Here is a 12597-nt window from a genome sequence, read left to right as displayed (position 1 = left end):
TTAGCGCTCCAAATGTCCAGTTGCATTTTCAACAGAAAGAGTGTTCAGATCTGCTCAATCAAAAGTATGGTTTAACCCTGTTAGCTGAATGCACAGATCAGAAAGAAGTTTCACCGAATGATTCTGTGTAGTTTATATTTGAAGTCATTCCTTTTTCCACTATTACCCTCTTAGCGCTCCGAATCTCCACTTGCATTTTCTACAAAAAGAGTGTTTCATAACTGCTCAATCAAAAATATGTTTTATCTCTGTTAACTGAATTTACAGATCAGAAATAAGTTTCACAGAATGCATCTGTGTAGTTTTTATTTGAAGATATTCTTTTTCCCAATGTAGGCCTCTTAGCGCTTAGCATGTCCAATTGCAGTTTCTACAGAAAGAGTGTTTCAGAACGGCTCAATCAAAAGTAAGGTTCAACTCTGTTAGTTGAATGCACAGAACAGAAAGAATTTTCACAGAATGCTACTGTGTAGTTTATATTTGAATATATTCCTTTTTCCACTATTACCCTCTTAGCGCTCCGAATGTCCACTTGCATTTTCTACAGAAAGAGTGTTCAGAACTGCGCAATCAAAAGTATGGTTTAACTCTGTTAGCTTAATGAACATATCAGAAATAAGTTTCACACAATGCTTCTGTGTAGTTTTTATTTGAAGATATCATTTTTCCCAATATAGGCCTCTTAGCGCTCAGAATGTCCAATTGCAGTTTCTACAGAAAGAGTGTTTCAGAAAGGCTCATTCAAAAGTAAGGTTCAACTCTGTTAGTTGAATGCACAGAACAGAAAGAAGTTTCAAACAATGCTTCTGTGTAGTTTATATTTGAACATATACTTTTTTCCCCTGTTACCCACTTAGCGCTACGAATGTCCAGTTGCATTTTCTACAGACAGAGTGTTTCAAAACTGCTCAATCAAAAGTATGGTTTAACTCTGTTAGCTGAATGCTCAGATCAGAAAGAAGTTTCACAGAATGCTTCTGTGTAGTTTATATTTGAATATATTCCTTTTTCCACTACTACTCTCTTAGCGCTCCAAATGTCCAGTTGCATTTTCTACAGAAAGAGTGTTCAGATCTGCTCAATCAAAAGTATGGTTTAACACTGTTAGCTGAATGCACAGATCAGAAAGAAGTTTCACAGAATGATTCTGTGTAGTTTATATTTGGAGACATTCCTTTTTCCACTATTACCTTCTTAGCGCTCCGAATCTCCACTTGCATTTTCTACAGAAAGAGTGTTTCAGAACGGCTCAATCAAAACTAAGGTTCAACTCTTTTAGTTGAACAATCAGAACAGAAAGTAGTTTCACACAATTCTTCTGTGTAGTTTTTATTTGTAGACATTCTTTTTCCCAATATAGGCCTCTTAGCGCTCAGAATGTCTAATTGCAGTTTCTACAGAAAGAGTGTTTCAGAACGGCTCAATCAAAAGTAAGGTTCAACTCTGTTAGTTGAATGCACAGAACAGAAAGAAGTTTCATACAATGCTTCTGTGTAGTTTATATTTGAACATATTCTTTTTTCCACTATTACCCACTTAGCGCTACGAATGTCCAGTTGCATTTTCAACAGAAAGAGTGTTCAGATCTGCTCAATCAAAAGTATGGTTTAACTCTGTTAGCTGAATGCACAGATCAGAAAGAAGTTTCACCGAATAATTCTGTGTAGTTTATATTTGAAGACATTCCTTTTTCCACTATTACCCTCTTAGCGCTCCGAATCTCCACTTGCATTTTCTACAAAAAGAGTGTTTCATAACTGCTCAATCAAAAATATGTTTTATCTCTGTTAACTGAATTTACAAATCAGAAATAAGTTTCACAGAATGCATCTGTGTAGTTTTTATTTGAAGATATTCTTTTTCCCAATGTAGGCCTCTTAGCGCTTAGCATGTCCAATTGCAGTTTCTACAGAAAGAGTGTTTCAGAACGGCTCAATCAAAAGTAAGGTTCAACTCTGTTAGTTGAATGCACAGAACAGAAAGAATTTTCACATAATGCTACTGTGTAGTTTATATTTGAATATATTCCTTTCTCCACTATTACCCTCTTAGCGCTACGAATGTCCACTTGCATTTTCTACAGAAAGGGTGTTCAGAACTGCGCAATCAAAAGTATGGTTTAACTCTGTTAGCTTAATGAACATATCAGAAATAAGTTTCACACAATGCTTCTGTGTAGTTTTTATTTGAAGATATTATTTTTCCCAATAGAGGCCTCTTAGCGCTCAGAATGTCCAATTGCAGTTTCTACAGAAAGAGTGTTTCAGAAAGGCTCAATCAAAAGTAAGGTTCAACTCTGTTAGTTGAATGCACAGAACAGAAAGAAGTTTCATACAATGCTTCTGGTAGTTTATATTTGAACATATTCTTTTTTCCACTATTACCCACTTAGCGCTACGAATGTCCAGTTGCATTTTCTACAGACAGAGTGTTTCAAAACTGCTCAATCAAAAGTATGGTTTAACTCTGTTAGCTGAATGCTCAGATCAGAAAGCAGTTTCACAGAATGCTTCTGTGTAGTTTATATTTGAATATATTCCTTTTTCCACTACTACGCTCTTAGCGCTCCAAATGTCCAGTTGCATTTTCAACAGAAAGAGTGTTCAGATCTGCTCAATCAAAAGTATGGTTTAACCCTGTTAGCTGAATGCACAGATCAGAAAGAAGTTTCACCGAATGATTCTGTGTAGTTTATATTTGAAGACATTCCTTTTTCCACTATTACCCTCTTAGCTCTGCGAATCTCCACTTGCATTTTCTACAAAAAGAGTGTTTCATAACTGCTCAATCAAAAATATGTTTTATCTCTGTTAACTGAATTTACAGATCAGAAATAAGTTTCACAGAATGCATCTGTGTAGTTTTTATTTGAAGATATTCTTTTTCCCAATGTAGGCCTCTTAGCGCTTAGCATGTCCAATTGCAGTTTCTACAGAAAGAGTGTTTCAGAACGGCTCAATCAAAAGTAAGGTTCAACTCTGTTAGTTGAATGCACAGAACAGAAAGAATTTTCACAGAATGCTACTGTGTAGTTTATATTTGAATATATTCCTTTTTCCACTATTACCCTCCTAGCGCTCCGAATGTCCACTTGCATTTTCTACAGAAAGAGTGTTCAGAACTGCGCAATCAAAAGTATGGTTTAACTCTGTTAGCTTAATGAACATATCAGAAATAAGTTTCACACAATGCTTCTGTGTAGTTTTTATTTGAAGATATTATTTTTCCCAATATAGGCCTCTTAGCGCTCAGAATGTCCAATTGCAGTTTCTACAGAAAGAGTGTTTCAGAAAGGCTCAGTCAAAAGTAAGGTTCAACTCTGTTAGTTGAATGCACAGAACAGAATGAAGTTTCATACAATGCTTCTGTGTAGTTTATATTTGAACATATTCTTTTTTCCCCTATTACCCACTTAGCGCTACGAATATCCAGTTGCATTTTCTACAGACAGAGTGTTTCAAAACTGCTCAATCAAAAGTATGGTTTAACTCTGTTAGCTGAATGCTCAGATCAGAAAGAAGTTTCACAGAATGCTTCTGTGTAGTTTATATTTGAATATATTCCTTTTTCTACTACTACTCTCTTAGCGCTCCAAATGTCCAGTTGCATTTTCTACAGAAAGAGTGTTCAGATCTGCTCAATCAAAAGTATGGTTTAACTCTGTTAGCTGAATGCACAGATCAGAAAGAAGTTTCACAGAATGATTCTGTGTAGTTTATATTTGGAGACATTCTTTTTTCCACTATTACCTTCTTAGCGCTCCGAATCTCCACTTGCATTTTCTACAGAAAGAGTGTTTCAGAACGGCTCAATCAAAACTAAGGTTCAACTCTTTTAGTTGAACAATCAGAACAGAAAGTAGTTTCACACAATTCTTCTGTGTAGTTTTTATTTGTAGACATTCTTTTTCCCAATATAGGCCTCTTAGCGCTCAGAATGTCCAATTGCAGTTTCTACAGAAAGAGTGTTTCAGAACGGCTCAATCAAAAGTAAGGTTCAACTCTGTTAGTTGAATGCACAGAACAGAAAGAAGTTTCATACAATGCTTCTGTGTAGTTTATATTTGAACATATTCTTTTTTCCACTATTACCCACTTAGCGCTACGAATGTCCAGTTGCATTTTCTACAGACAGAGTGTTTCAAAACTGCTCAATAAAAAGTATGGTTTAACTCTGTTAGCTGAATGCTCAGATCAGAAAGAAGTTTCACAGAATGTTTCTGTGTAGTTTATATTTGAATATATTCCTTTTTCCACTACTACGCTCTTAGCGCTCCAAATGTCCAGTTGCATTTTCAACAGAAAGAGTGTTCAGATCTGCTCAATCAAAAGTATGCTTTAACTCTGTTAGCTGAATGCACAGATCAGAAAGAAGTTTCACCGAATGATTCTGTGTAGTTTATATTTGAAGACATTCCTTTTTCCACTATTACCCTCTTAGCGCTCCGAATCTCCACTTGCATTTTCTACAAAAAGAGTGTTTCATAACTGCTCAATCAAAAATATGTTTTATCTCTGTTAACTGAATTTACAGATCAGAAATAAGTTTCACAGAATGCATCTGTGTAGTTTTTATTTGAAGATATTCTTTTTCCCAATGTAGGCCTCTTAGCGCTTAGCATGTCCAATTGCACTTTCTACAGAAAGAGTGTTTCAGAACGGCTCAATCAAAAGTAAGGTTCAACTCTGTTAGTTGAATGCACAGAACAGAAAGAATTTTCACAGAATGCTACTGTGTAGTTTATATTTGAATATATTCCTTTTTCCACTATTACCCTCTTAGCGCTCCGAATGTCCACTTGCATTTTCTACAGAAAGAGTGTTCAGAACTGCGCAATCAAAAGTATGGTTTAACTCTGTTAGCTTAATGAACATATCAGAAATAAGTTTCACACAATGCTTCTGTGTAGTTTTTATTTGAAGATATCATTTTTCCCAATATAGGCCTCTTAGCGCTCAGAATGTCCAATTGCAGTTTCTACAGAAAGAGTGTTTCAGAAAGGCTCATTCAAAAGTAAGGTTCAACTCTGTTAGTTGAATGCACAGAACAGAAAGTAGTTTCATACAATGCTTCTGTGTAGTTTATATTTGAACATATTCTTTTTTCCCCTGTTACCCACTTAGCGCTACGAATGTCCAGTTGCATTTTCTACAGACAGAGTGTTTCAAAACTGCTCAATCAAAAGTATGGTTTAACTCTGTTAGCTGAATGCTCAGATCAGAAAGAAGTTTCACAGAATGCTTCTGTGTAGTTTATATTTGAATATATTCCTTTTTCCACTACTACTCTCTTAGCGCTCCAAATGTCCAGTTGCATTTTCTACAGAAAGAGTGTTCAGATCTGCTCAATCAAAAGTATGGTTTAACTCTGTTAGCTGAATGCACAGATCAGAAAGAAGTTTCACAGAATGATTCTGTGTAGTTTATATTTGGAGACATTCCTTTTTCCACTATTACCTTCTTAGCGCTCCGAATCTCCACTTGCATTTTCTACAGAAAGAGTGTTTCAGAACGGCTCAATCAAAACTAAGGTTCAACTCTTTTAGTTGAACAATCAGAACAGAAAGTAGTTTCACACAATTCTTCTGTGTAGTTTTTATTTGTAGACATTCTTTTTCCCAATATAGGCCTCTTAGCGCTCAGAATGTCTAATTGCAGTTTATACAGAAAGAGTGTTTCAGAACGGCTCAATCAAAAGTAAGGTTCAACTCTGTTAGTTGAATGCACAGAACAGAAAGTAGTTTCATACAATGCTTCTGTGTAGTTTATATTTGAACATATTCTTTTTTCCACTATTACCCACTTAGCGCTACGAATGTCCAGTTGCATTTTCTACAGACAGAGTGTTTCAAAACTGCTCAATCAAAAGTATGGTTTAACTCTGTTAGCTGAATGCTCAGATCAGAAAGCAGTTTCACAGAATGCTTCTGTGTAGTTTATATTTGAATATATTCCTTTTTCCACTACTACGCTCTTAGCGCTCCAAATGTCCAGTTGCATTTTCTACAGAAAGAGTGTTCAGATCTGCTCAATCAAAAGTATGGTTTAACTCTGTTAGCTGAAAGCACAGATCAGAAAGAAGTTTCACCGAATGATTCTGTGTAGTTTATATTTGAAGACATTCCTTTTTCCACTATTACCCTCTTAGCGCTCCGAATCTCCACTTGCATTTTCTACAAAAAGAGTATTTCATAACTGCTCAATCAAAAATATGTTTTATCTCTGTTAACTGAATTTACAGATCAGAAATAAGTTTCACAGAATGCATCTGTGTAGTTTTTATTTGAAGATATTCTTTTTCCCAATGTAGGCCTCTTAGCGCTTAGCATGTCCAATTGCAGTTTCTACAGAAAGAGTGTTTCAGAACGGCTCAATCAAAAGTAAGGTTCAACTCTGTTAGTTGAATGCACAGAACAGAAAGAATTTTCACAGAATGCTACTGTGTAGTTTATATTTGAATATATTCCTTTTTCCACTATTACCCTCTTAGCGCTCCGAATGTCCACTTGCATTTTCTACAGAAAGAGTGTTCAGAACTGCGCAATCAAAAGTATGGTTTAACTCTGTTAGCTTAATGAACATATCAGAAATAAGTTTCACACAATGCTTCTGTGTAGTTTTTATTTGAAGATATTATTTTTCCCAATAGAGGCCTCTTAGCGCTCAGAATGTCCAATTGCAGATTCTACAGAAAGAGTGTTTCAGAAAGGCACAATCAAAAGTAAGGTTCAACTCTGTTAGTTGAATGCACAGAACAGAAAGAAGTTTCATACAATGCTTCTATGTAGTTTATATTTGAACATATTCTTTTTTCCACTATTACCCTCTTAGCGCTACGAATGTCCAGTTGCATTTTCTACAGACAGAGTGTTTCAAAACTGCTCAATCAAAAGTATGGTTTAACTCTGTTAGCTGAATGCTCAGATCAGAAAGAAGTTTCACAGAATGCTTCTGTGTAGTTTATATTTGAATATATTCCTTTTTCCACTACTACTCTCTTAGCGCTCCAAATGTCCAGTTGCATTTTCTACAGAAAGAGTGTTCAGATCTGCTCAATCAAAAGTATGGTTTAACTCTGTTAGCTGAATGCACAGATCAGAAAGAAGTTTCACAGAATGATTCTGTGTAGTTTATATTTGGAGACATTCCTTTTTCCACTATTACCCTCTTAGCGCTCCGAAACTCCACTTGCATTTTCTACAGAAAGAGTGTTTCACAACGGCTCAATCAAAACTAAGGTTCAACTCTTTTTGTTGAACAAACAGAACAGAAAGAAGTTTCACACAATTCTTCTGTGTAGTTTTTATTTGTAGACATTCTTTTTCCCAATATAGGCCTCTTAGCGCTCAGAATGTCCAATTGCAGTTTCTACAGAAAGAGTGTTTCAGAACGGCTCAATCAAAAGTAAGGTTCAACTCTGATAGTTGAATGCACAGAACAGAAAGAAGTTTCATACAATGCTTCTGTGTAGTTTATATTTGAACATATTCTTTTTTCCACTATTACCCACTTAGCGCTACGAATGTCCAGTTGCATTTTCTACAGACAGAGTGTTTCAAAACTGCTCAATCAAAAGTATGGTTTAACTCTGTTAGCTGAATGCTCAGATCAGAAAGAAGTTTCACAGAATGCTTCTGTGTAGTTTATATTTGAATATATTCCTTTTTCCACTACTACGCTCTTAGCGCTCCAAATGTCCAGTTGCATTTTCTACAGAAAGAGTGTTCAGATCTGCTCAATCAAAAGTATGGTTTAACTCTGTTAGCTGAATGCACAGATCAGAAAGAAGTTTCACCGAATGATTCTGTGTAGTTTATATTTGAAGACATTCCTTTTTCCACTATTACCCTCTTAGCGCTCCGAATCTCCACTTGCATTTTCTACAAAAAGAGTGTTTCATAACTGCTCAATCAAAAATATGTTTTATCTCTGTTAACTGAATTTACAGATCAGAAATAAGTTTCACAGAATGCATCTGTGTAGTTTTTATTTGAAGATATTCTTTTTCCCAATGTAGGCCTCTTAGCGCTTAGCATGTCCAATTGCAGTTTCTACAGAAAGAGTGTTTCAGAACGGCTCAATCAAAAGTAAGGTTCAACTCTGTTAGTTGAATGCACAGAACAGAAAGAATTTTCACAGAATGCTACTGTGTAGTTTATATTTGAATATATTCCTTTCTCCACTATTACCCTCTTAGCGCTACGAATGTCCACTTGCATTTTCTACAGAAAGGGTGTTCAGAACTGCGCAATCAAAAGTATGGTTTAACTCTGTTAGCTTAATGAACATATCAGAAATAAGTTTCACACAATGCTTCTGTGTAGTTTTTATTTGAAGATATTATTTTTCCCAATAGAGGCCTCTTAGCGCTCAGAATGTCCAATTGCAGTTCCTACAGAAAGAGTGTTTCAGAAAGGCTCAATCAAAAGTAAGGTTCAACTCTGTTAGTTGAATGCACAGAACAGAAAGAAGTTTCATACAATGCTTCTGTGTAGTTTATATTTGAACATATTCTTTTTTCCCCTGTTACCCACTTAGCGCTACGAATGTCCAGTTGCATTTTCTACAGACAGAGTGTTTCAAAACTGCTCAATCAAAAGTATGGTTTAACTCTGTTAGCTGAATGCTCAGATCAGAAAGAAGTTTCACAGAATGCTTCTGTGTAGTTTATATTTGAATATATTCCTTTTTCCACTACTACTCTCTTAGCGCTCCAAATGTCCAGTTGCATTTTCTACAGAAAGAGTGTTCAGATCTGCTCAATCAAAAGTATGGTTTAACTCTGTTAGCTGAATGCACAGATCAGAAAGAAGTTTCACAGAATGATTCTGTGTAGTTTATATTTGGAGACATTCCTTTTTCCACTATTACCTTCTTAGCGCTCCGAATCTCCACTTGCATTTTCTACAGAAAGACTGTTTCAGAACGGCTCAATCAAAACTAAGGTTCAACTCTTTTAGTTGAACAATCAGAACAGAAAGTAGTTTCACACAATTCTTCTGTGTAGTTTTTATTTGTAGACATTCTTTTTCCCAATATAGGCCTCTTAGCGCTCAGAATGTCTAATTGCAGTTTCTACAGAAAGAGTGTTTCAGAACGGCTCAATCAAAAGTAAGGTTCAACTCTGTTAGTTGAATGCACAGAACAGAAAGAAGTTTCATACAATCCTTCTGTGTAGTTTATATTTGAACATATTCTTTTTTCCACTATTACCCACTTAGCGCTACGAATGTCCAGTTGCATTTTCTACAGACAGAGTGTTTCAAAACTGCTCAATCAAAAGTATGGTATAACTCTGTTAGCTGAATGCTCAGATCAGAAAGAAGTTTCACAGAATGCTTCTGTGTAGTTTATATTTGAATATATTCCTTTTTCCACTACTACGCTCTTAGCGCTCCAAATGTCCAGTTGCATTTTCAACAGAAAGAGTGTTCAGATCCGCTCAATCAAAAGTATGGTTTAACTCTGTTAGCTGAAAGCACAGATCAGAAAGAAGTTTCACCGAATGATTCTGTGTAGTTTATATTTGAAGACATTCCTTTTTCCATTATTACCCTCTTAGCGCTCCGAATCTCCACTTGCATTTTCTACAAAAAGAGTGTTTCATAACTGCTCAATCAAAAATATGTTTTATCTCTGTTAACTGAATTTACAGATCAGAAATAAGTTTCAAAGAATGCATCTGTGTAGTTTTTATTTGAAGATATTCTTTTTCCCAATGTAGGCCTCTTAGCGCTTAGCATGTCCAATTGCAGTTTCTACAGAAAGAGTGTTTCAGAACGGCTCAATCAAAAGTAAGGTTCAACTCTGTTAGTTGAATGCACAGAACAGAAAGAATTTTCACAGAAGGCTACTGTGTAGTTTATATTTGAATATATTCCTTTTTCCACTATTACCCTCTTAGCGCTCCGAATGTCCACTTGCATTTTCTACAGAAAGAGTGTTCAGAACTGCGCAATCAAAAGTATGGTTTAACTCTGTTAGCTTAATGAACATATCAGAAATAAGTTTCACACAATGCTTCTGTGTAGTTTTTATTTGAAGATATTATTTTTCCCAATATAGGCCTCTTAGCGCTCAGAATGTCCAATTGCAGTTTCTACAGAAAGAGTGTTTCAGAAAGGCTCAATCAAAAGTAAGGTTCAACTCTGTTAGTTGAATGCACAGAACAGAAAGAAGTTTCATACAATGCTTCTGTGTAGTTTATATTTGAACATATTCTTTTTTCCACTATTACCCACTTAGCCCTACGAATGTCCAGTTGCATTTTCTACAGACAGAGTGTTTCAAAACTGCTCAATCAAAAGTATGGTTTAACTCTGTTAGCTGAATGCTCAGATCAGAAAGAAGTTTCACAGAATGCTTCTGTGTAGTTTATATTTGAATATATTCCTTTTTCCACTACTACTCTCTTAGCGCTCCAAATGTCCAGTTGCATTTTCTACAGAAAGAGTGTTCAGATCTGCTCAATCAAAAGTATGGTTTAACTCTGTTAGCTGAATGCTCAGATCAGAAAGAAGTTTCACAGAATGATTCTGTGTAGTTTATATTTGGAGACATTCCTTTTTCCACTATTACCCTCTTAGCGCTCCGAATCTCCACTTGCATTTCCTACAGAAAGAGTGTTTCAGAACAGCTCAATCAAAACTAAGGTTCAACTCTTTTAGTTGAACAAACAGAACAGAAAGAAGTTTCACACAATTCTTCTGTGTAGTTTTTATTTGTAGACATTCTTTTTCCCAATATAGGCCTCTTAGCGCTCAGAATGTCCAATTGCAGTTTCTACAGAAAGAGTGTTTCAGAACGGCTCAATCAAAAGTAAGGTTCAACTCTGTTAGTTGAATGCACAGAACAGAAAGAAGTTTCATACAATGCTTCTGTGTAGTTTATATTTGAACATATACTTTTTTCCACTATTACCCACTTAGCGCTACGAATGTCCAGTTGCATTTTCTACAGACAGAGTGTTTCAAAACTGCTCAATCAAAAGTATGGTTTAACTCTGTTAGCTGAATGCTGAGATCAGAAAGAAGTTTCACAGAATGCTTCTGTGTAGTTTATATTTGAATATATTCCTTTTTCCACAACTACGCTCTTAGCGCTCCAAATGTCCAGTTGCATTTTCAACAGAAAGAGTGTTCAGATCTGCTCAATCAAAAGTATGGTTTACCTCTGTTAGCTGAATGCACAGATCAGAAACAAGTTTCGCCGAATGATTCTGTGTAGTTTATATTTGAAGACATTCCTTTTTCCACTATTACCCACTTAGCGCTCCGAATCTCCACTTGCATTTTCTACAAAAAGAGTGTTTCATAACTGCTCAATCAAAAATATGTTTTATCTCTGTTAACTGAATTTACAGATCAGAAATAAGTTTCACAGAATGCATCTGTGTAGTTTTTATTTGAAGATATTCTTTTTCCCAATGTAGGCCTCTTAGCGCTTAGCATGTCCAATTGCAGTTTCTACAGAAACAGTGTTTCAGAATGGCTCAATCAAAAGTAAGGTTCAACTCTGTTAGTTGAATGCACAGAACAGAAAGAATTTTCACAGAATGCTACTGTGTAGTTTATATTTGAATATATTCCTTTTTCCACTATTACCCTCTTAGCGCTCCGAATGTCCACTTGCATTTTCTACAGAAAGAGTGTTCAGAACTGCGCAATCAAAAGTATGGTTTAACTCTGTTAGCTTAATTAACATATCAGAAATAAGTTTCACACAATGCTTCTGTGTAGTTTTTATTTGAAGATATTATTTTTCCCAATATAGGCCTCTTAGCGCTCAGAATGTCCACTTGCAGTTTCTACAGAAAGAGTGTTTCAGAAAGGCTCAATCAAAAGTAAGTTTCAACTCTGTTAGTTGAATGCACAGAACAGAAAGAAGTTTCATACAATGCTTCTGTGTAGTTTATATTTGAACATATACTTTTTTCCACTATTACCCACTTAGCGCTACGAATGTCCAGTTGCATTTTCTACAGACAGAGTGTTTCAAAACTGCTCAATCAAAAGTATGGTTTAACTCTGTTAGCTGAATGCTCAGATCAGAAAGAAGTTTCACAGAATGCTTCTGTGTAGTTTATAATTGAATATATTCCTTTTTCCACTACTACGCTGTTAGCGCTCCAAATGTCCAGTTGCATTTTCAACAGAAAGAGTGTTCAGATCTGCTCAATCAAAAGTATGGTTTAACTCTGTTAGCTGAATGCACAGATTAGAAAGAAGTTTCACCGAATGATTCTGTGTAGTTTATATTTGAAGACATTACTTTTTCCACTATTACCTTCTTAGCGCTCCGAATCTCCACTTGCATTTTCTACAAAAAGAGTGTTTCATAACTGCTCAATCAAAAATATGTTTTATCTCTGTTAACTGAAATTACAGATCAGAAATAAGTTTCACAGAATGCATCTGTGTAGTTTTTATTTGAAGATATTCTTTTTCCCAATGTAGGCCTCTTAGCCCTTAGCATGTCCAATTGCAGTTTCTACAGAAAGAGTGTTTCAGAACGGCTCAATCAAAAGTAAGGTTCAACTCTGTTAGTTGAATGCACAGAACAGAAAGAATTTTCACAGAATGCTACTGTGTAGTTTATA

Source organism: Symphalangus syndactylus, chromosome 16 (genome assembly GCF_028878055.3).
Source record: "Symphalangus syndactylus isolate Jambi chromosome 16, NHGRI_mSymSyn1-v2.1_pri, whole genome shotgun sequence".
Taxonomy (NCBI): Eukaryota; Metazoa; Chordata; class Mammalia; order Primates; family Hylobatidae; genus Symphalangus; species Symphalangus syndactylus.
This window is presented reverse-complemented; position numbering follows the sequence as displayed.